The sequence below is a fragment of the Rhinolophus sinicus genome, chromosome 2 (assembly GCF_057876585.1).
Source record: "Rhinolophus sinicus isolate RSI-liver-muscle chromosome 2, RSI-T2T, whole genome shotgun sequence".
NCBI lineage: Eukaryota > Metazoa > Chordata > Mammalia > Chiroptera > Rhinolophidae > Rhinolophus > Rhinolophus sinicus.
In genome coordinates this window covers 175313-197176 of record NC_142502.1, presented here as the reverse complement: position 1 = coordinate 197176, position 21864 = coordinate 175313, and the positions used below count along the sequence as shown (strand labels likewise).

The following is a 21864-nucleotide window of genomic DNA, read 5'->3' as shown; positions in this document are numbered from 1 at the left end:
AAAGGCAGGCTTGGACCCCACCAGGACCCCTGCTGTTTGCTTGGGAACAAATGGAGGGTTCAGAAGCTGCTGGCCCCCAGGACAGAGAGGTCCCAGCCTGGCCGCCCGTTGGGGACTTGGTGAGGACACTGCATTACCCTGGCAGCCGTGAATCCTAATTTAATCTTGCCACCTAGTGTCAGCATCCTTTTTTCACTGCATCCATGTTTCCTCTGAAAGCCAGTTTCTGAGAACTCTGCTCTCTACAGCAAGGAAACTAGGGTGTGTGCGTGTGTGTGTGTGTGTGTGTGACCGGTGGGTGGGGGTGAGGCTTCCAGGAGCAGGGAGATGGAGAGGAGGAAAGGAATGTGAGTGTTAAGATCCTCTTTGCCTCTGACACTGAGAGTAGAGTCAGTAAGAAATGAAATATCAGGAACCTTTTAATTAGAAAATGGAAGTGGAAAACGGGCTCATTTGAATGCCTGTTTAGAAAACTAGAAATAAAAAAGTTCCATGCGCAAGGGCTTAAACCTGGGGGGCGGAGGGACTTGCCTCAAATCTTTAACAAACCCCCCTCAGTATCAAGTATTTGTTAAATTGACATGGCACAGATTTCTCGATTACAGCGGCACAGTGGAACTGAAAGGCATCGTAAAATCCATCAGAATCCTGCCCAAAGCGCTCATTCTTTTCCCACTTAATTTATGCCACGCGATTCTGTATTGGGGAAGTCAAGCAGAACGCGCCTTTCTCCTCCCTCCTCCTCTCGTCCTCTCCTCCTTCTCCTCCTGCTCCTCGCCTCCTCTCCTGCTCCTGCTGCCCCCACCCCCTCCCTGTCTCCCACTCCACGGAGGTTCCTCTCCCCCTCTCCCTTTCAAAGCTGAGCTAAGGGGAGACTGTTTAACTTCAGTGTTTCTATAGGAGCCTGTTGTAGTTTAACTCCTGCACACCAGTAGCCGAGATGAACAAAGGAGAGACTCGAGGTCCAACTATTCACCCTTTCTTTGCACTTTAATTTTCATTGATTGAGAAGACAAGGGGAGCCCTTAGGGATTCAGGCTGAAGGGGGATGACACGCCTTTAGACGCCATCAGCCCCCTAGCCAGCCATCTGCTCCGAACCAAATGGCGTTTTTTCACTCCCGAACTGCATGTCTCTATACTCCCGCAACTCAGCGCTCCAAACCCCTTGAATGCAGGAGGGAGCTGAAGCCACAGGATGCTGAACAGACGGCCCTGTGCTGGCCCCCCCAATACCCCTCCCCACACACCATAAATCCTCACCTTGTTCATTAGGCAAAAGCAGGAAACTTTCTTTTAAATACTTTTTGATGTCTCCTCAAATTCACTGTACAAAGTGAGGCTCATTAGGGCTGAGAAGGTACCCAATACATCAGGCCCAGGAGTGCAGAGGGGCTGAGGGAGTCGGTGCCTGGTGGCGGTTTGTTGCTGCCTGGTATGCACAGCTCACAGCCAAATTCCCACAGTGGCGAGGGCAGGCTCGGGGCCACCGCACAACCACAGCTGGGTTCTGTGTGCTAGACACCCTGAGACGTTACCAACCATGTTGTTAGGCCACGTTATCGAGTCAAATGTGCCCATCCTCAGCAGTGTGAGCCTGCGACTGTGGTCCCCAAGTCCTGTGTCAACCCCCTTCGCCCAAAGCAAGGTCGTTCTCAAGGTGTGTGTGTGGTGCTGGCTGTGGGTGGGGGCGGAGGGTCTGGGCAGATTGCAATAAACAATGCCCAGAATAGGCTTCCGACTCTAAGCCAGCCACAGGTTCAGTTTTCTGTGTAAACAAGTCTGGAGACTTGAGTGGGGTTTGTGTTTTCATAGACCAACTGAATACTGTATACCCAACAGAGAGGTTCTCTTATTCCCAAGAAGAATTAGGGTCCTTGTTCAGAACAACAAAATAAAAAACTTCCAGGCAGCAAATCTGGTGTTGATCAAACATGCCAGCTTACTTGAAAAAAAGGCAGAGGAGGAGGAGGAGGGGGCCCTGGAGCTGATTAATTAGTATGAGCGTCACATCTCCCACCAACACACCCTCCTGCCTGTCCTCCATCAGCCACCGTTTTGGAATCTTAAAGCGGTTAACAGAGCGGAGGAATTGACGTGCTTGCTGTGAACGTAGGAAGCCAGACTCCAAGGGTGAAACGCGACGTATCTGCGATATACACATTACGGATATTTCTTTACTTCTTAAGAACCAAGACAAACGGACATTTACAAGACACACTGACCCAAAGGTATATACAGATGTGCTTGCATTTGAGCTAGGTCTGCCTCTCTGGTTGAACAAGCATTCCGTCCGGAGTCCTCCGTACATCCACAGCCGGAAGAGAAGAGGGCGGATCCGGCTTATATCTAGATACTGGGGGCTTCCCTCTGCGGGGCGCCCTCGCCCTCCCGACGGCAGCCCCACCGCGACCCCGGCCCAGCAGGTTCTAGTGAGCGGAGGGTGTGGTGACAGGAGGACAGAAACCCCGGAGAGAAGCAGTGGGCTCTGACAGCTTCTCCTAAGCCTTCCCCCCCTAACCGCACGCCGGCCGCTGGAGACCCCGTGAGTGGATGGTGGCCCGATTTCCCTGTGGGGCAGGGTCATGGCGTGTCCCATAACCTCTCGTTTTTTTCAAGGAACCAGCAGCGGTGGCAAGGGAAGGATGGAATGCCCCAACCCCATGTGGTTTATTTTGTTGTTTGCGATGCGGTACATTTGTGTCACCGCCACCTATGCGGGTGCGCGGAGTGGGAGGTGAAGGGCGCAGGTCTGCGGAACGTTGCAAAGGCATGTGCGGATTTGCATGAGAAAGGGCGGGTCGCGTGGCTCCGGCGCGGCCGGGGCAGAGGACGGCTCGGCCCCTCCTCCCGCGCCCCCACTGCTCCCTGCCCCCTACTCCTCCAGTACCTCCCCTCCCCCCGCCTCCTCCACGGCGGCCGCCGCTCCCCAAACCGCGGATCATCTGCTCGGGGCTGCGCGCCCATCTCCATGACAAAGCGCGTGTTTACCTGGCCCCGGCCCCGGCGGGCGCGCCTTTGTCCCGGATCAGATGACCGCGCAGCTGCTCCGCTGCGCGCTCCCCCCCCCCCCCAGCGGCCCCTCGGACCTTTCCAGGATAGAACGTGCCGAGCTCGGCAGGGGGCACTAGGTAGAGGCTGCTGCCGACCCAACCTTGGGCAGCGGCGCTCCGGAGGGCTTCCTGGAGGCGGTGGTGACGCTTGCTCTGAGGGGCGTCTGTGTGATGCCGGGGAGGGCCAGGTCGTCGGGGAGGTGCGGCAGATCACCCCTCGCCTCTAGGGGCCTCCGGGGGGTCGCATGCCCACGCACCCCTGAGGCTGGGGAGGGGATCCAGAGTCAGCACTGTGGGCACCCGAGGGGCGGGTGCACGTACTGTCCGCGGGTGGGCGGCGGAGCCTTTGTTCACTGGCAAGGGGCGCGCCCCTGGAGCCCCAGGCCCCCGTTTAGGGACGCACGGCGGGGTCATCTGCATCAGTGTTCGGACCTTGAAATCTCAGGCCTGTGACTTTGTACGACAATGGAGGAGGAAGAGAAAGGGTGTGGAAGGGCGACGCGCGGCAGGCCTTCCCCGAGGCCTCGCTGGCCGGGATGCGCCCCACCCGGGAGGTCGCGGGCACCTGTCGCCCAGTCCCCGAGCGGCCGGTCAATCTCCCGGCCGGCCCCCCAGGCTCTGAAACGCAGTCACCCCGGAGACGCCGCGCCCCTGGCCCTAACCCGGTGCGCGGTGCTTGGACCCCGCCCTCCCCGCGGAGTGTCCCTGCTGGACCCCAGGAGCCCCGGGTGAGGCGGAGCTTTCTACGACGCTGTCCTTTCCTGGCCTCCCCACCTCCTCTTTTCTGTGAGCATCTGCCCGGGGAAGAACAGATGTGGGCACCTGCGGTGACAGGCTGCATATGTTCCATCCTATTCACAGGCATTCAGACGCGGCCACAATGGGCGGCCTTTGTGCGCGCACTCACTAAATAGATTAATCTGCGCTCCCCAGAGCACCGGGCTGTTTAATTTTTCACGAGCAATAACATCTGATCTAATCCTCAAATCGGCTCCCCAAAGCCTGCCCTCCCGCCCTCCTTTTTTTCTCTTTCTCCCCACCCCCTCTCCCGAAAAACGTGTGAAGCTATTCAACCTTCCACCTGTTGCCTGCTGAACTGGGCGTGGGTTCTTGCAGCATCTGATGTGGGTTGGGGCTGGGGGTGGGGTGGGTGGGTGGAGGCGACTGTGGGGGCCGCGGTTGGGCCACATGGGCAGAGCTGGGCATGTTTATCAGCAAAGTAAACACAAAGTGGGAGTGCGGCTCCCCAAATGTTGTGCAAACAAAAAACGATAATTATTAAACAGCTTCCAGAGCAGCCCAGCACACCCATCCCTTCTGTGTAAGCACCTTCAAAAATGTCCATAAAGTTCCCATTTATCTTTTTGTTTATTAAACTCTAGTGGTTTTTATAAACACTGGTCAATAGGCCACACAGCCAAAAGGTAACATAAATCTTAGATGTAAGACTTAGATTTTTTAAGCAATTTTGTTGCATGACTCTTTCATCTTAGCATCCCTTAGTCTGTTTTGATTTGTTTTCAGCCACAATGAGTTCTTTAGTGCCATTGTGGGTGTCACAATGCAGACGGACATCAGGCTGTGAATGAAGACAGAGGCAGTTTAAACAAACCCAGCTCTTTCTTCCCTTTGCGTCCATTGTAATATGAATGGGCCTTCTGCGTTTGGCTGCTAGGAGACGGGGCTTTGCAAAGCCCTGCTCCAGTAAATGGGCTGGAGAGAAAGGGACCCCAATAAACAGCCTAAGTATTGGAGAAAAACAGAGGGCACAAATTTAGGCAAATGGTTTTCACCTTCGGCTCAACATAATTTCTTCATCTCAAAATGTAAGACCTACCTTCTAACGCTGCTGCATTCCTTGCTGTTCAACAGTTTCCTTCTTGTCATTTTAACTCTTACTCCCTGCCCTCCGCCACCTCCCAGGGAACAGAATAGGGACAGCACTGGCTTACCATCAAAATTTGTTTTCAAAATGCTATTAATATTTTCTTTAAGGAAAATTGGAGCAGGGCAGGGGCTGTTTGTCATTCACTACGTACGGAGAGTTGTAAAGTGCTTTCAAAATGGACACACTGGGCTGTTGCCAGGTAAGTGGGGGTGTACTTGGTGAGTCTGGATTTTTCAGGAACGATCACAAGCTATGAATTGTTTCAGTGGCACTTGGAACTGTTCCCGTTAACGTTGGTAGGTTAACTGAGGCAAGAAATGTAGCTGTTTTCAGGTTCTTAAGGACCCAGCGATAGTGTTTCTCAGTGGCTAGAACTAAGTCACAGGCCAGTGCTGAACCAACCACAGCCCAGCAAGCCCAGATCTCCTTCTGGAGATCATCCTTCACAACTGGGGCTAGCGTGGGTTCCAGCTGCCCCAAGCGCGTGGCGGCGAGAAGGCCCCTTCATATACTGGTTTGTTCATCCACTCACTGGTCATAGGGGCTGGAGGTCCAACATGAAATTAGAGCTGCTTTTGTAACCACAGAACCAGCTCAAACCAGTCCTATCCTGTTTCTAACAAGACCCGGAAACAAAGTCCACCCCACCTACAAATGTCACTCATGAGTGACACCTGGGAGCCCTTAACTGCTCCCCCCGCAGAACCAAAGGACCAGGATGTGACCAGGACCTGACCTGCAGAACCCTTTCTGAAGCAAAGGGCCATTGCCTAGAAGGACCCGGTGCTGAAACCCCTTAAAATCCCGCTGAACCCTGGGCTAGTGAGAGGGACCCAAGCCCTGCCTCCTGTCTCATGCCAATGGACCCCCAAATAAAAGCTTTTTTCTCAAAAGCCGATGTCCTGGTATGGGCAGTGAGCCCTTGCTCTAACACTTTCTGCCACTATGTAAATTATACAATGAGTAAAGAAGTCTTACCTGCTCTTTTATTTTCAGAAAGAGTTTGTGTGGGATTAATGTCTTCCTTAAATGCTTGAGAGAATTCATCAGTGTGTCCAACTGTGTCTGGACTTTCCTTTGTTGGAAGGTGTTTACTTGCAAATTTAATATAATAAATAAATATAGGAATACTCAGATGTTTGAGTTTTTCTTTGGTCAGGTTTGGTTATTTGTATGGCTCAAGGAATTTCTGCATCTCATCTAAAGTTGTTCAAATAGTCTCCTTTTAACCTTCGGTTTAAGTAAAACTGTGATACCCTCTTCCATCATTAGTAAGGGTAATCTGTGTCTTCTCTCTTTTTCTTGTGGTCAGTATCAGTTTTATTGATTTTGTCAAAGAACCAGCCTTTTGTTTCATTGGTTTTTCTCTGCTAATCTAGGCAGAAAATCAGGGCAGTCATTGGGTTTATCTCATTGTTCCCCTTCTTTCAAGGTTCTCCATCTTTCACTTCTTGTTGTCTCCTGTCTGAAAATAGTAAAACCATATATTTTTATTTAGTTTTCTAGTTGTTTAGAGTGGAAGGACGAGTTTTGTAGGAATTATTCCCTCATGGACGGAAGCTGAAACAGACTTTCAGCTGCAAGTAACAGAAAACCCTAATTCAATACTCTTAACTGTAAAGAAATTCAGTTCAGCCTTTAAATAAAATAATGAAAATATACCGTCTTCTAGAACCCATGGAATTAGGAGGTGGAGTGGTGTTACTTTTTGGCTCCACCACCCGCCAAGGCACAAGGTGCCCTCCCTCTCTCTGCTCTTCCATGCTTGGCTGGGGTCTTCAGCCATGGGTTAGCCCCCTTGCCCGGCTGCCTGACTCCTGCAGGGCCCCACGGCACAGACAGACATAGGATGGTGAGGAGAGGAAGAGGGACGTTTTCTTTCTATGTGACGCCTTTAATCAGCAGTTAAAACACTTCAGGAATATTAAATGTGAATCAAACATGTACAAGTCAGTATGTTTATATGGTTGTGGCTTTTTTCTTTCCCAAGTTTTGGATGGTGAACTATTATTATTCAAGTAAAATCTAGGGCCCATGTGGTCACAGCATTCAAAGAAATTCGGTCCAGCATTCAAATAAAATTAAAACTGATTCCAAACAAACCTTGAAGGCTACTTAAAGGATCAGTTTGTTACCAAGAAAACTGTCCCAATGGCTGTCCTTTCCCAGAACTCATTTCACACTTCATGTTTCTGTTCTCTCACAGTAGAGGTGAAGTCTTCTCTTTAACAGTTTACTCTCCCTTAATTCCCAACTTCTCCCTACTTTCAACCTAGTTTTTCTTTTCTTCCTTTCTTACCTTCCCTATTTTTCCCTTTTATGTAAATTCTCCATCTCGTTTTTTTAGGTTTTCCCCAAACCGATACATCTGATGTGCACTGTAGGGCACGGGCAGGTCTGTGCGTGGTGCAGGAGGAGGCAGGGCAAGGGCCGGGAGCAAGCACACGTAGTTTTTATTTTCTGCTCCTGTTACACTGACTTCTACGTACAACTTGTCTTTTCGTCTCCCAGGAAAGAGATGTGGAAGTAATCTTTGGTTTCTCCTTTCCTTCATTGTAGTGTATTGTAGCCATAAAAAAATTTTAAAAGCCTTTAGGGTTTAGACAGATTTGGGTTTCAGTAACAATTGTGCCACGTACACCACTTGTACAAGTTACTTAACCAGTTTTTAAAACTTAAATTTAAAATTTTCGCTTTTATTAAGTAGTGTACTTACAGATTTTAAAATTCAAATAGTATTTCTGGATTTATAACAAAAAAATGTCAATTTCACATACCACACATCCCCACTCACACGCCCTTCCTCTCTGTTTCACTTAGTGTCTAATGCTTTGTCTTTCTTTTTCAGGTGTGTATCTTGTCTGTGGGCTTCCTCACTCTAGAAGATGAGGATTTAACTCTGCCACCTGATTTCATAGACACTGGAGGGGTCAAAGGAAAATAACTTTCCTCCCACCCTTGAGTTCTTCCTGCTAATAATCTAATTAACACGAGCCAGATTAACAGGAGAAAATGCCCAAAGTTTATTATGATGTACGCGCGGGGGTGCCATGAGACCTGACATGGCGCATTGGCAAGTTGAGGTTCATATGCCATTTTGGACAAAGGAGAAGTAGGCAGCAGTCTGGGATTTCAAAGACAAAGCAGAGGAGAAAGAGCAAACACGTGGTAAACAAATTCTTGCTGGGCCACCCAGAAACAATGGGGCACAGAGGGGAGTTCAGCAGGCAGGCTCTGCTAGCTTCCTCCCTGTCTGCCACATCCAGTAGGTATTATGCTGCTAAGGTGATGGTCTCTCCTTTAAGCAGGTTTTTCTATCTGAATTCCTTTTAAGCAGGTCAAGGGGGAGGGTCAAAGGTGCTTTGTGAGTATTTTTTGTCTTAATAACCAGCTTAAAATCAATATCCCCAAAAGCATATTTTGGACAAAATTTGGTCCCGCTCAACATGTTTATAAACACATTTAAGATCATCTCCCAGTTTCCAAAAATAGTAACGGCATCCTTTTAGAATAAATTACCATTCACTGTTTACCTTATTAAAATTATGTAATCCTAATTATTCATAGCTGAGGCACATGCTCTGATTACATTCTGTTTTTTGTACAACGTTTTGTCTTTCCTGGATTCAACAATGGCCTAATTTATTTGCTTAATGACTTTCCTATGTGTCTATTACTTAGTCACCAAACTGCAGATCTTTTAAAATATTCAAACCCATCAGCTATTTGATGTGTAACTCTTGTTGCTGCAGACATGTATCCAGGGATCTCCTGCTCCAATCTAGGTGGTCTCTAGCTTTTGTCCTGGGACACCCCTCTTCTTTCTTACTTGGAGTCCTGCTCTCTAGGTCCCAAATATTCCTTTCTTGACTTCTTAATTTTGGAGAATATCCTCCAGTGTGTTTCTGAAATAATGTACTTGGTAGATAATATTTTTGAGCTGCATATCTGAACATATCTTTACCCTCACACTTAACTAATATTTTGATTGAGAGTAGAATTCCATGTTAAAATTATTTTCTTCAGAATTTTGAAGTTAGTGCTCTATGAATCTCAGCTTCCTGAGATTCTATTGAGAATTTCCATGTTGTTCTAATGTGATCCTTAAATGTGACCCTTTTATTTTTTCTGATGGAAACTTTTTAAGATTTTTTTTCTTTATCCCTGAAATTTTGTGATAATGTGCCTTGGCATGCCGAGCACTTGCTGTGCCCTTTTAATATGAGAACATGTCTTTTAGATCTAGGAAGTTTTCTTGAATTATTTCTTGTGTAATGTCCTCCTTTTCATTTTCTGTTCTTTCCTGTAAATTCCTATTTTTCAGATGTCAAACTTCTTAATCTTCTAATCGTCTTATGTTTTCTCTTTCTCCATCTTGTTCTGTTATCTGAGTTACCAAATTTATCTTCTGTTATCAATTTTTAAATTGAAGTTATTGCTTTCTGAATTTTCAAGAGCTTTCTTATTTTCTGAATTTTTTTTATATACCTTTCTCTTATGGGTGTAATATTATATTTAGAGACTGTAAATAATAAAGTTTTTTAGAACTGTTTTTCCCTCCTACTTCCTGTTGTTTTCCCTTTTTTTCTGCCTGCCTTCTTCAAATGTCTGTTGATCCTTGGTCATCTGTGTATATTTAGGAGAGAGGCAGAAATGCTTCTTGGAAGCTCTGTGGGATGGATGAGGACTGCCAAGTGGTAGGACTCACATTAAGGCAATTAGAAGGGTTTTGGGCAGCCGCCTCACTCCGCCTCCACTACTGTCTGTCAGTGTGAACCTCCCTCCTACTCCGGAAGTCCCAGGGTCCGCCCTACACCACCTTTGTTCCTACTTCCATCTCTTTGCTAGGCTTGCTTTCTGGAAGCCCTACCTTTTCTGATCCTGTCTCAGATCCCACCCTTCCTTCCGAGCTCATCTGGCACATTACTTGCTTACCGCCTTCTTCGTTCGCACATTATAAGCCTTACCCTGTGCTTTGCTTGTTTTCTCAATTTAATGTCTGGTTCCCCAATCACAACGTGAGCTAAAACTAGAGACCATTTCACACACTTCTTGCTGTAACCCTACGGCACCCAGCCAGTAATAGGTGCTCAGCACTGTTGATTTCACTTAGGAAAAAATATCAACAGGAAATGAAAGCCTTCTGTGTGAAATGGAGAGATTACTTCCCAAACTGTTTAATACATATGGTGTCACTCTTCAATTTGGTAATTCTTTTTGAGTGTTTGATCTGTCATCTGCTTTGCAAGAGACTCTGAAAGGAGCAATATTTGATCATTTTACTTCCCTGACCAAAGTCTCTTGCTCTCTGGGGCTTACAGCGGTCCTGAGGTAGGTTGTGTAAAGATGGGTTTGGGGATGCATCTTAAATAGCTTGGTACTATTAATAATTGAAGTTTGTCAATAATTTACTTAAAAAATAAATTAGATTGGTTTTCTCTTGGCTACTAAAATGCTCTCTTGGTTGTACAGAGCAGATAAGGCGTTGCAGATAAGAGGAATGGGGATTGAGATGGCTGCCTTGTCTCCGGGCTCAAAGGAGCATGTCCTGAATGTGAATTTCACTCATCTTAAAGCAACTTCAGAAATATGGTCGCGATGGTGGCTTCGACTCCAAACTCCTTCGATAAGCCAGAGACCCAGCACGATCAGGCGATGCTGTTCAGCCAGTTTTATCGGCCTCTGCTCCCTCGTGTATACACCCAGTCACTGAAGCTCCTCCAAGGCATCTTGCTTCCTCGCTGGAACTCGGACACCCCACTGCAGAGCACGCCCGCCCCTTAGAAAACGTGGTCTCCAGAGGAATTATGACCTGCTCACGTTGGCTCCTAACCAACGGCTCCTACGGGCGAAGCGCTCCGCTCTACCCTCGGAAGCGTATCGGGGAAGCACCGTGACCTTCCAGCTTTACGGAAGAGGAAGCCCAGGGGCAGAGGTTAAACAACTTGCCCAAGGTCACACGGCCGGCGAGCGCACCCCCCGCTCGGTGCTCCCAGCGCCCGGCCACGCCCCCCGCGGACGTGGGCTCGGACGCACTGAGAGCCCTTCAGCTGGCCAGGGGCTGAGGAGGCTGGACACTCAGTGCTTGCGCAGAACCGCGGCATCAGGGGTCCCCACCTGCCCACCAATTCATCCGGCAGCGCAGGCCCCGCAGCGAACGGTGGAAGGGGCGGCGCCCCACCAGCGCGTGCTGGAAGCTGGGACGGCTTGACGCCGACCTCCGCTGCACCGCGCGGTTTCCCAGGCAACGGGCGCCGCGCCTGCGCAACTCGCTCCTCGGCGCCTGCGCGGCTCGACGCTACCCCAGCGCCTGCGTGTCTCGCTCCTCCTCCCGCAGGGCTGTGCGTCGAACGGAAGCTCCCCCAGCGGAAGCGGAAGTGCGCCGGTGGCTACGGCGGGGCCGAGGGAGGTGCGGGCGCTCCTCCGGCTGTGCTGGCGCATCTCTAGGTAGGGCCGGGCCTGCGGAGTCGGCGCCGTCCGGGTGCCTCTCTCGGCGCGTCGGCCTTGGCTCCGCTGGCTGCGCTCGCGGTTTTGCGCCGTCTCGGCCGCCCCGGCCGTGAGCCCTGTGGGGGGTCTCCGGGGCCCGGGTGCGAGCCCCTGCGGCCCTGCCCGCCCTCAGCGCCGCAGTCATGCTCCTGGGCGTGGGACTCGCCCCTCCCCGCCTTTCCGCTCCCGGGCCTGTCGGTCCTGTCAGCTCCCGACCCCGCTCTGTGCTCCCTGCCCTCTACTCGGCGTCGTCCTCCCTTGACATGTTTGCGGGCTCGGGTCAGCTCGGTTGCCCTCCGCTGCCCGGCTCTTCCGTTCATCACCCAGAGAGGCGGCCGTTGACCTCTGCACTTGGCGTGTCAGAACTGTGCCGTTGCCCCCGGTCACCTCCGGCTGTCGTGCACGCAGCCCCGCGCCCAGCAAGTGCTAGGGCCTCGGAGAGAAAGAGGAAAGGGTGGGCTCGCTGCCGGCAACGAGCTCCGACAGTGACAGTGGGGTGACGGGTATCTGGGGGGTGCCTTGTCCAAGACGGCCAGGGAGGGGCCAGGGAGTTTCTGTGCAGGAGGGGGTTTGAGCAGAGTTTGGGAGGGAAACGGGCTAGAGGCCTTTCGTTTCTGCAGAGAGAACAGTGCTCAGATGGGAGATTAGAGCCTCTGGCATATTCGGGGAAAGATGGGGCATGGCAGGAAGCTACAGAGAGTGCGGAAGGAGGGAAACTTGGAAGTGGCAGTGGAGAGAGTGGAGGTGAGTGTGATGGGAAGCAGTGGAGTGCAGGCATCCCTGTAGCCTCCGTGTTTGGTGCTGCAGCGTCTGAGCAGGTGGTCACACCCAGAGAAGCGCACAGGGGAGCAAGTCTGGAGGGCAGGCCCCTCACTGCTCATCCCCTGAATGTAGTAAGTTGTTTGCAGCAGTGCCTGGTGTCCCCTTTCGTTTTGTCCTCTGCCTGTTGTGAATCACAGCTTTCCGGCTACGTGTGCTCTCTGGCCTGCCCTGTCTGCAGCTGGCTGGTGGGAGGTGGCCACAGCCTTCTCACATCTTCTCTGTTTTGATTCCCCCCACCCCCCCCACCCCATCTCCGCCATCTCAGCTCCGCCATAGTGGAAACGTTTCCTCTGACCTTGCCACTCCTTTTGTCGTTCTGCTTTCCTTACCAGTTGTGTCCATGAAAAGCACTGACAATACTGTCACCACTTGGTCATACTGTCCCATAGCTGTGTCAGGTCCCTCAGTGGTAATCTCTTCTTGACCACGTCACTTCCCAGTTTCTTGGTGTAATTTCTAACCATCTAACCTCCAGACATACGGAAGTCTCTTGCCTGCAAACCACTAACTGAGAAGACTGCAGTGGGTGACATCTGAGGACACGTGTGCTTTTTAGTATTCTCAGGTTCTACCCCACCCCTGAACCTGAGTTCTGGGTGTCATTTATGGGGCAGAATTACTGTAAAGCCGATGCAGTTCAGGCATCAGGTTCCTCACTTTCACGGGCCTCTTCCAAGTCCCTGGGAAGAACCTCAGTGGTCTTCTGTTTATAATTAGGTTTTTTTGTGTTTTTTTTAAAGAGGGACCTTGAATCATAAGTTTCAGGCTCTACACAACTTGGATTGCTACGGAATTGGCCATTTGTCATATCCTGCTGTTTTGGTTTTGTGTTCTTGTCCTTGAGACTCCTCCCTTCCCCACCTGGGACTCCTTGTGTGTGCTTGTTGCTGAGGCTGAGAGAGAAAATAGGAATGAATGGTGCTGTCGGATTCCTGCTGCAACCTGGTTTAGTTCGCTCTCCGGTTAGGGAGGGACATGGCAGAGACCTGCAGCTCAGCACAGGCACCTCTGCGACAATGCACGCCGTTATGTCACTGCTGGGGTGTCCCGTCCTTCAAGGAAAGGTCAATGGTCAGAAGGAAAGTCCTCTTAGTTGAGACCATAAAAGCAAGTGTTATCTCCGTGGAAACTAAGGTTATACACTGGAAATGCAGAGGAATTAATTGCCTTCTTTATTAGTTTGAAAATGAGGCAACCCTTATGCTATCAATTATTTCTATAGCACTTTTAACATGTATAAGTGACTGTTTTAACTTGCTTTTAGACATCTGTTTCTTTGAGAGGTGTGCTGTTGGAAAAGATTCAGAGATTTAAAATGTTACTTAAGGTTTAAATTATTTATATACATACAATAAGATATTTCTAAGAGATTTTATAAGTAGTTTAAAATCCACATAATTGAGAAGTAAGTCATTAGGTTATTTTTACGAATAAGGAAATTAATGATATACAAAGAGATTAAATGATTTGTCTTCAGTCGGACAGTAAATCAGGGCCATTGTGAGGCAAGAGACCCAGTTCCTGAGCACCCTTTTCTTTTAAACAAATATTACTCAGTAAGGAGGAATCCATTTAAGTCAGGGCTCACTACGGAGCTCTGACTATACCATGGGCCAAATTACATCCTTCAGCATATCTGTCTGGCTACACGCATCCACATAGGTATGCTGGGCTTTATAAACGTCAGTAGGCGTGCTGTCCCCATTAGTACTGTAGCCCAGTGAACTCAGTACGGATTTATGTAAGCTATTGTGAAGTCACTTAGAATAAAATCATTGCCAGCCATGGCAATGGGAAAGTCTTTTTGAACAGCAGAGTTTTCTGGGTAGTTTAATTTTGAGGTTTTGCTCATTAAGCACGCACATCTCCCATTTAGGATGAAATCTTTCCAAAATATATGATTTCCATGGCTTTCTTGATAGAATGTGCTGAGTGATGTAAACTTTCTGTAATCTCAATAAACGTTGTAAACATACTTTGCTACATTGTGATGTAAGCAGTGTCAGTGCTGTAGAAGCATAGACAGCTGTTTCCCTGTTATTTGTTTGGAGTTTTTATGTCTTTCAGCTTTTTTTGTTTATTTGTTTTCCTGTCCTTTCCGTAGGTTGGCTGTCAGCCATTTTTTCCACTGACAGGCAGTATGCCTGCCTCAAGGGCTCTTCCATACTTGCTCTGCTGTGGGCTTAGGGGTAGTTAGAACTGGATAGAGACTAGTCCATAGATGGTAAGTCAGAGCCTGAAGAAGTCTCCTGCGAGTAAATCGTTTTAGCTTTAACTCATGAGTTTCAAACTTTCTGTTGGATTCGTATCCTGAATTCTGGATAAATGAAGCAAACCTTTTTACAGGTGTGCACACATTTGCCTCCTTTGATCAGCGACAGTGTTTTCACATCATGCTTCACAGACCTAGAAGGGGTTTTGTCGCCCTGCATTGGGTGGGACAGGCCCAGGGCCCAGCGTTTTGCGTTGCTCCTTCAGTCCTGGGACTGGGGGAATCTCCAGGAAAGGTAATCTTTGGACTTAGTTCAGCATTGAGTGATCTGATCCCTCTGAAATGCAGCAGTGTCAGGTGGGCTGTGGCCCAGTGAAAGGAGCACAGGCTTTGGAGGGGGGAAGGTTCGGGTTCCAATCCCAGTGTTACTGTCACTGTTTGCCACTGTTTGCAGCCTCAGGCAGGTGGTTGAAGGCAGCACACCTGCTGGAGCGTGCCTTTTCCAGTGTTGTCTGAACAAAACTGATAAGGGGCTGTGGGACTAGAGGACCTGTTTCCTGTGTGCTTTCTGGTGAAAAAAGTAGTGGTGGTCTTTGCATAAAGTTCTGGAACAGAAAAACGTTTTAAAGTGTATAGTTTGATGTGTTTTGACATGCCATGTTTCCCCAAAAATAAGGCTGGGTCTTATATTAATTTTTGCTCCAAAAGACGCATTAGGGCTGATGTTCAGGGGATGTCATCCTGAAAAATCATGCTAGGGCTTATTTTCAGGGCAACACGGTATGTGTACACGCCCCCACATTCTCCTTTTTTGATGGCGCTGAGCCTTTGCCGCCGTCTTTAGAGATTCAGGTCTCGGACAGGACTTTGTTTTGTTCGCTGTTGTGCCCCCAACTGATGGCAGGAGGCCTGAAGCACTAGGTGAATATTTATGCAGCGGATGTGACAATGTACATCTCATGCCTTCCGTTCATTGGGATGGGGTGGGGCAGCAGAGGGTCGTCTGCCCTCCTTTGTCTTTTGCAGTAGGAAATGGGGTTCTTCCAGAACTGGAGGGGTGTTGGATAGTGGGCAGCCAGAAAACCGGCGTCCACGACAGCCCCTCGTGTATCTCGTCTTGCCTGCCTCCACACCTTCTCCACGACGTAGGCAGGGCAGTGTTTCTAAAATGCACGTTGTGAAACACCTCGAACGTCACTGGATTTCCCTTTGGATGAAGTGTAAACACGTGTGTGTGGTTTGCAAGCCCCTTTGCCGTCTGGCCCTGCCTATTGCAGCCTCATCTCCTCGCTCTTCCCTTAGAGCAGAGGTTCTAGCACACATAGGGTTTGGCTTTGTTACTTCAATTTTCCATGTTTGAGGAACACATTTATAATGTACATAAAGTTGCAGGTTAAACTATGTAATAGAACAGATACTTGAAGCATCTTAGAAACATCCATTTAATAATAAAAAAGACACTTTAGGGACTTTTAAAAAAATGCATCTCTTACTACTCTTGCTTCATGCCTCCCGCCCGGTCTCCCATTTCTACCTGACTTGCCTGCCTTTCTTGCCTTTTCATCGTCTCACTCGGACAGCTGTCGTGGATCCAGGATGTGGGCCGCGACTCCCGCTGAAGGGTCCCCACTCTCTCTGCCCTTCTCTGTCCTACTCTTCTGCCCTCGTGCTTGTTGCTTGCGGGATGTTTTCCTGCTGCAGTGTAAGCCGCTAGCGGGCAGGGCCCTGTCTGTGTTGTTCATCGCTTAGTGTCGCTGTGGTGACTGACGCGAAGCTGCTTACTGACTGAGTAGACCAAGTTTATGTTCACATAAAATTACCCTGGTATTGTTGAGGAGAAATGGATGTTAGAGTTACAGCTGTAGATGGGCAGACTATTGGACAAAAGTTACCAGGATGTGTTTTTACTTTGACTCCGCAGTTTCACGCCTCAGATTTATCCCAAGAAAACCATCCAAGATGTGATCAGAGATTTTTATACACAGATGTGATTCACATTCTTACTTCTTGGCATGCAGTATTGGAAATAGTCTAAGTACTCAACAGTAGGGTCAAATAATTCATTTTACACCCACATTGTGCGTCTGTTAAAATGACACCATACGAGGTTAACAATGATTTGGAAATATGTTCATAAAAAATTAATATACAAAATAGATCATAGAAAAGATCCCAATTTTTAAAACCAATAATAAAAAAGTATAAGTATGTACTCTAAGATATTTATTGTAGCCATTATTTTTGGAAGGTGAGATTATCAGTAGTTTTGTTCTTTGTTCTGTCTATGAATTTTCTGCAAAGAACATGGCTACCTTTTTAATCAGCAAAAAAATTTTATAAATAAATATATTCCCAATATTAAAGAGTGATCTAGCTTATGAAAATCCTTAGTAAACCCTTGCTAACATTTATATGGCTTTGTTTTAAATGTTTAGATAAATTAAGAATTTTGGCTGGTGCTGGGCAGATTTTACTAAACTTTAGGCAACTGATAAGTGTTATATGAATAAATTTATAATCTAAATGACATTGCATCACAGCAGTTTATAGAGTAGGTCTTAGGAAGCATTTTGCTGATAAGAAAGTAAGTTGCTCAGAGTTTCACTGCTAGAAAGTGGAGGTTAGAGTTTGAACTCAGCAGTTTTGTTCGAGAGATTTCCTTTTGTCGTCAGCCTGCCCAGCAGCTGCCCTTCTCCCAGCACACAGCTGGAAGAGGTGCTCCTGCCGTGTTGTGACTCTTGGTCATGGCCACACTGCCCTGCAGGCTCCTCCAGGCCATCCGGGTCTGGATTTCTAAACCCAGGCATATAAAGTACGTCGCAATAGCCACAGGCTTCATTAAAGAAGAAATTATTTTGAAACGTAGAACAGTGAGGAACACTTTATTCCAGACTGCTGCTGTGTGGAGCTAGAGGGGAGTCACCTCGAATGTCCAAAGACAGGATTTATGGCTACAGGCGGCGTGAGGGGCTGTGAGAATCAGGGTGGGGGCTGTGGGTTTTGATCAGATATCGAGGGGGGGATTCTCTGAACTGACCCAGCAGGACTGCTGACACTGGCCTCTGCGGGGACCAGCTGGCCCTGAGGTCGAGGCCTCGTGGAGAATAGGGCTCAGGAGCCTGGGTGGCGTTTGCTCCAGGACGGCGTCTCTGTCAGTGTTGGATGAGTCCTGCGTGCAGGTCTCTGAAGCATGGAGACACACCCAGGTGGGCCACCCTTAATTTACTGACTTACCTGGTTGTTCGCGCGTCTGTCACAACTCAGTAGACATGGAGCAAACACTGTGCTTTGTGCTGGCGTGTGACAGACCTTTGGGATTCTGTGTCTGGGGTCCCTGTGGATTTCTCTTGGGTGGGGTCAGGGGGAGAAAAGGAGAGGAGAGTGGCCTTCAGATACCAGCATCAGGGGACCTCACCGCAGGCCCTGGCGCCGCCAGCACTACCAGTGAAAGAACAGACAATTCCCTGAGACTTGGAAATGAAGTGCGGAACAGAAAGTGGGTCTGCGTGTTTTGTCCCTGTCGTCCTGGACCGTTGTTTAACAAATTCACCCAACATTATTCAACTTTCTAATAGGATGAGCCTCTCTCTTTTCTGTTCACTCCTGCTCAGAGCCCACACACTGCAATGTTACACGTTAATCCCTAGATTTTTGTCTTGTAGACAGAGCACTTCTGTCTGATGAGGATAAACCCAAAGGTATGGTTTTGTTGCTCCGTGGACATGGAGCTGCTTGTCTCTGACTGAGAAAACTGTACTGTGGTCAACTCCAGCTGGTCAAGCCCCTGACTCAGCGTCCCCAGGCTCCCTCGTCAGTGTGTGTGTGCAGGGGTGACGGCCTGCCACCCCTGGGGCGCTGGGTGTGTGCTAAGGTGGCCACACTGCTGGTCCTGCTGGCCCTGCAAACGCTGCCTCCATGGGAAGTGTCCCCTGGCTGTCTGCGTCCTTTGTCCTTGTGTCCACACTGACTGCACGTGGCGTCTCTGACCCGTCCTGTCAGTGACAGGTAGGGTTGATAGGTTTTTGCCAAGCGAGGCATACCGCTCGCTTCATTTCTCTGTCCATGCAGAGATTGTGAATAAAGGAGCTTCTGGACTTCTGTCCACTTCCTCGTGTACTGGTGACCCAATATGTTGGGATTTGTGTGGCTGTGAGTAGAAGGAAGCCCTTCCTAGGAGCGAGGCCGCCTCCAGCACAGCACCTCCCCTGTGTGCCTGCAGCCGCTCCTTCATGAAATGTCCTGCACTGACGCTGTTGCCAAACCAGCTTGTCAGCGGCTCGAGGTCCGGACAGGACTTCTTGTATGTGTCCTTTCCCCTCATCTGGTGTCTACAGACTCGTTGATTCCTGATTTCTCTGTACAGCTGCACTGTGATGCCTCCATTTATTCACTCATTCACAAATACTGGGCCCCTTGCATGCCACGCACTGCAGGTGTTGGGGTTATGGCAGTGACATCATCTGCTCTGGAGAGGCTCATTGATTGGAGGGATTCCCAGCCTGTGCTCGGGTACTAAGATTCCTAGCGAATGAGATAGAACTTTTCTTTCTTTCTAATGAAAATTTCCTTATAATTTGCAGGTAGAGTAGATGAAATTATATATGTATGTAATTATCTTAAAAAGTACCTAAAGATAGAGAATGAAAACCTCAGTATATGTTCTCAGCAATAAAGGGCTTAAAAACAAAGAAGTGTTTAAAAAGGTAGTATCCACAAAAATGATCTGTTTAAGCATTAGTTTTCCCACATGCTAACTGCAGTAAGGCAGGGGGAGCCTCCGCTGGGCATTTCGAGGAGCTGAACTACCTGAAGGTGTCCTCTAACGTCACAAGTGCCCAAATCTTTGCCTCTCAAACTTTGCTTTGTAAACGTCATAGACGAGAACATTGTAGGTGACATCCCTGAGGTAATTTGTGATTCAAAATGTGAGAAACTGGCTGTGTGGAAGACAGGAAAAACCAGTGTGTGTTTCGTTAAAATAATGAGCTTTTCACTCCTGGGTGAGGAAGGAGGGAAAACATTGGAATAAAATCAGGCAGAGTTGAGCCTGACTTCTTGTAAAATAGATGAGAGTGTTTTGAGAATCCCAGTGTTGTCACTTGCAGTTTTAATAGAAAAATGCTTGAAACAAAAGTCCCTTTTTGTTGGTGAGGGAAGGCAGCCAACCATATGTGACAGAGCTGCCAATGGGGCCTCATTGGGGGGCGGGGCTGGAGGCAGGTTCTGTTGCGCCCAGAGCACCCAGAGCCAGTGGGCGGCTCCCAGGGCGGCTGGGGCTTGCTGGGAACCCATGCTCAGCACCCAGCCTGGGGCCCAGTGAAAGGAGTGGAGTGTCCTCAGTGCGGAAACTGAGGCAGACGCCAAGTTTTAAGGCTTGCTTTTGCTTCGCTTATCAGCAAGCCTGCTTTTTTCAAAGTGTCAACCTAGAGAGAGGTTGTGAAGTCTGAGCCTTCTGACCCCCCCTTCTTTTGTTCTTAGCGCCCCCTTTCCAAACCTGTGCCTTCTTACCTACCATGTTGGAACATCCTGCGGAGAAGTACACGCAGCCGTCAGAGGCACAGGGTCTGTGCCCAGAGGTCCGAGCGGTAGGACCACCTCGTAGTGGCGATAATCATTTTATGAAGTCCGGTTTCTGCTTCAGAACTCACATCCCTTGGTAAATGTTCCCAAGAGAAATGCACCGCTAGTAATCCCGTGTTTCCCCGAAAATAAGACCAGCTCTCATATTAAGGTTTCCTCCAAAAGACACAGGGTTTATGTTCAGGGGATGTCATCCTGAAAAATCATGCTAGGGCTTCTTTTCCGATTAGGTCTTATTTTCAGGGGAACATGGTAGCTGTGCAGTGTTTGGGGTGTATGGATCTGTGCACTCTGTTAGGTTTAATAACTTAATAAGCAGGACTTCCCGAAATTTCAGCATAAACGTGCTGCATATGTCCACTCAATTTTTATATGGTTTTCATAATAATGGCTATTAAACAGATAACTTGAAATTGTGCTGATAGGGGCCACTGCCCATTAACAGGCAGTAAATTCTTAAGTGATAGATAACCCTGTGATGGTGCCTTTTCTCAATCTGGTAATTTATTTAGTTTCTTCATTTGTGAAATGCAGCTTGTAGATTTTTACCTGTCATGGCTGTTAGAAAGATGGCAGATCTTTTGTATCGAGCGCCCAGCGTGTGTGGGGGGAGCTCACTGCCGTTCGAGAGCTGTGACTGATGGCCTCTGCCCCTGAGGCATGGCTTGCTGCTCTCCGTCCTAAGCCTACGATGGACACACCATGTGTTCTTGTGTTGCTCTCTGAGTAATAAGGGTTTTTGTTTTGTTTTATCAAAGGACCCTAAGTCCTGACGACTCTTAAAGAAAACCAAAGTGAAAGGGATAAACCGTTAAAGTAATAGATGTCACTTGGGACTTTTGTGACCTTCGCGGGTGTTATTACGTACTCGAACAATGTCTGATGTCACCTCTATTATATACAAGGACAGCTCACTTATTGTGAAGTACTCTGCTTAGGTTTTTTCAAATTTCGAATTCTAGCTCTGTGAACCATGTTGTATGTTTTATATTTTAGAGTGGGCAGTTTTCCATTCAAAGTCAGTTATTCCCCACCTCAGATGTTACAAATACAAACGTTTGTCATTATGAATTTTCATGTACCATGCTATGTTTGATCCGAGGTTGGGGACCCGCACTGGCAGGGGGCCGACGTAAGGTACAGGTAGATTTCCAAGTGTGCGGCTGTTCGGTGCCCACGCTGTTCAAGGGTGCACCGTAGTTTTCTTTGTAATGCCTTTATTGGGGCGTGCTTGCCATACAGTAAAGTGCACATGGTTATAATGTACAGTTTAACAAGGTGTAGCTCGTGTTCACTGAGACCATCACCATAAGCAAGGTAATGAACAGACCCATCACCTCAGAAGTTTCCACTTTGTAAATCCCGCCCTCCCACCTGCTCACACCCAGGGCACCACTGACGTACTCTCTGTCACTACAAATGAGCTCAACTCACAGTGAACTAGAATCTTTATATCAATATAACCATACAGTGTGCGCTCTTTTTTGGTCTGGCTTCTTGCGCTCTTCAAAATTAGTTTGAGAAGCATCCAGGTTGCATGTACCAGTTTATGTTTTAGGCTTTCAAAATTAACTTCTAGTTGAGTTCCTACATGGGAAATATTACTTCTTTGAAAACTGTTCATCTGGTTTTGAAATTAGTTGAGAAATCTGTTGAATAATAGTCTTTGTGAAAATCTTAAAAGATGCTACACTGTGTTGTCCTTGTGAAAATTCAAAGTTCCTCATGCGTTTTCATTGAAAACGCTTTATACTCCCGACCAGCACATCGTGTTAACATGTCACGTTGGTGACCAGGGGTTTTTTGGAAATAGAGAATAAGTAT

The 21864-nt window shown here is 48.3% G+C and overlaps 1 protein-coding gene across 4 annotated transcripts in view; it reads left to right on the top strand.

Moving 5' to 3' along the window:
• The first annotated feature begins 10924 nt into the window (after positions 1–10924).
• FAM120B (family with sequence similarity 120 member B) overlaps positions 10925–21864 on the top strand; it is a 62283-nt gene continuing 51343 nt past the window's right edge. The window contains exons 1-2 of one of the 4 annotated variants that reach the window (XM_019712645.3): positions 10953–11387; positions 19939–20116. The gene's annotated coding sequence lies outside the window, so the exon portion shown is untranslated. Of the gene's footprint in view, positions 11388–19938; positions 20117–21864 lie in introns of all 4 variants that reach the window. The other 3 variants (XM_019712647.3, XM_019712646.3, XM_019712644.3) reach the window with 3 other exon arrangements.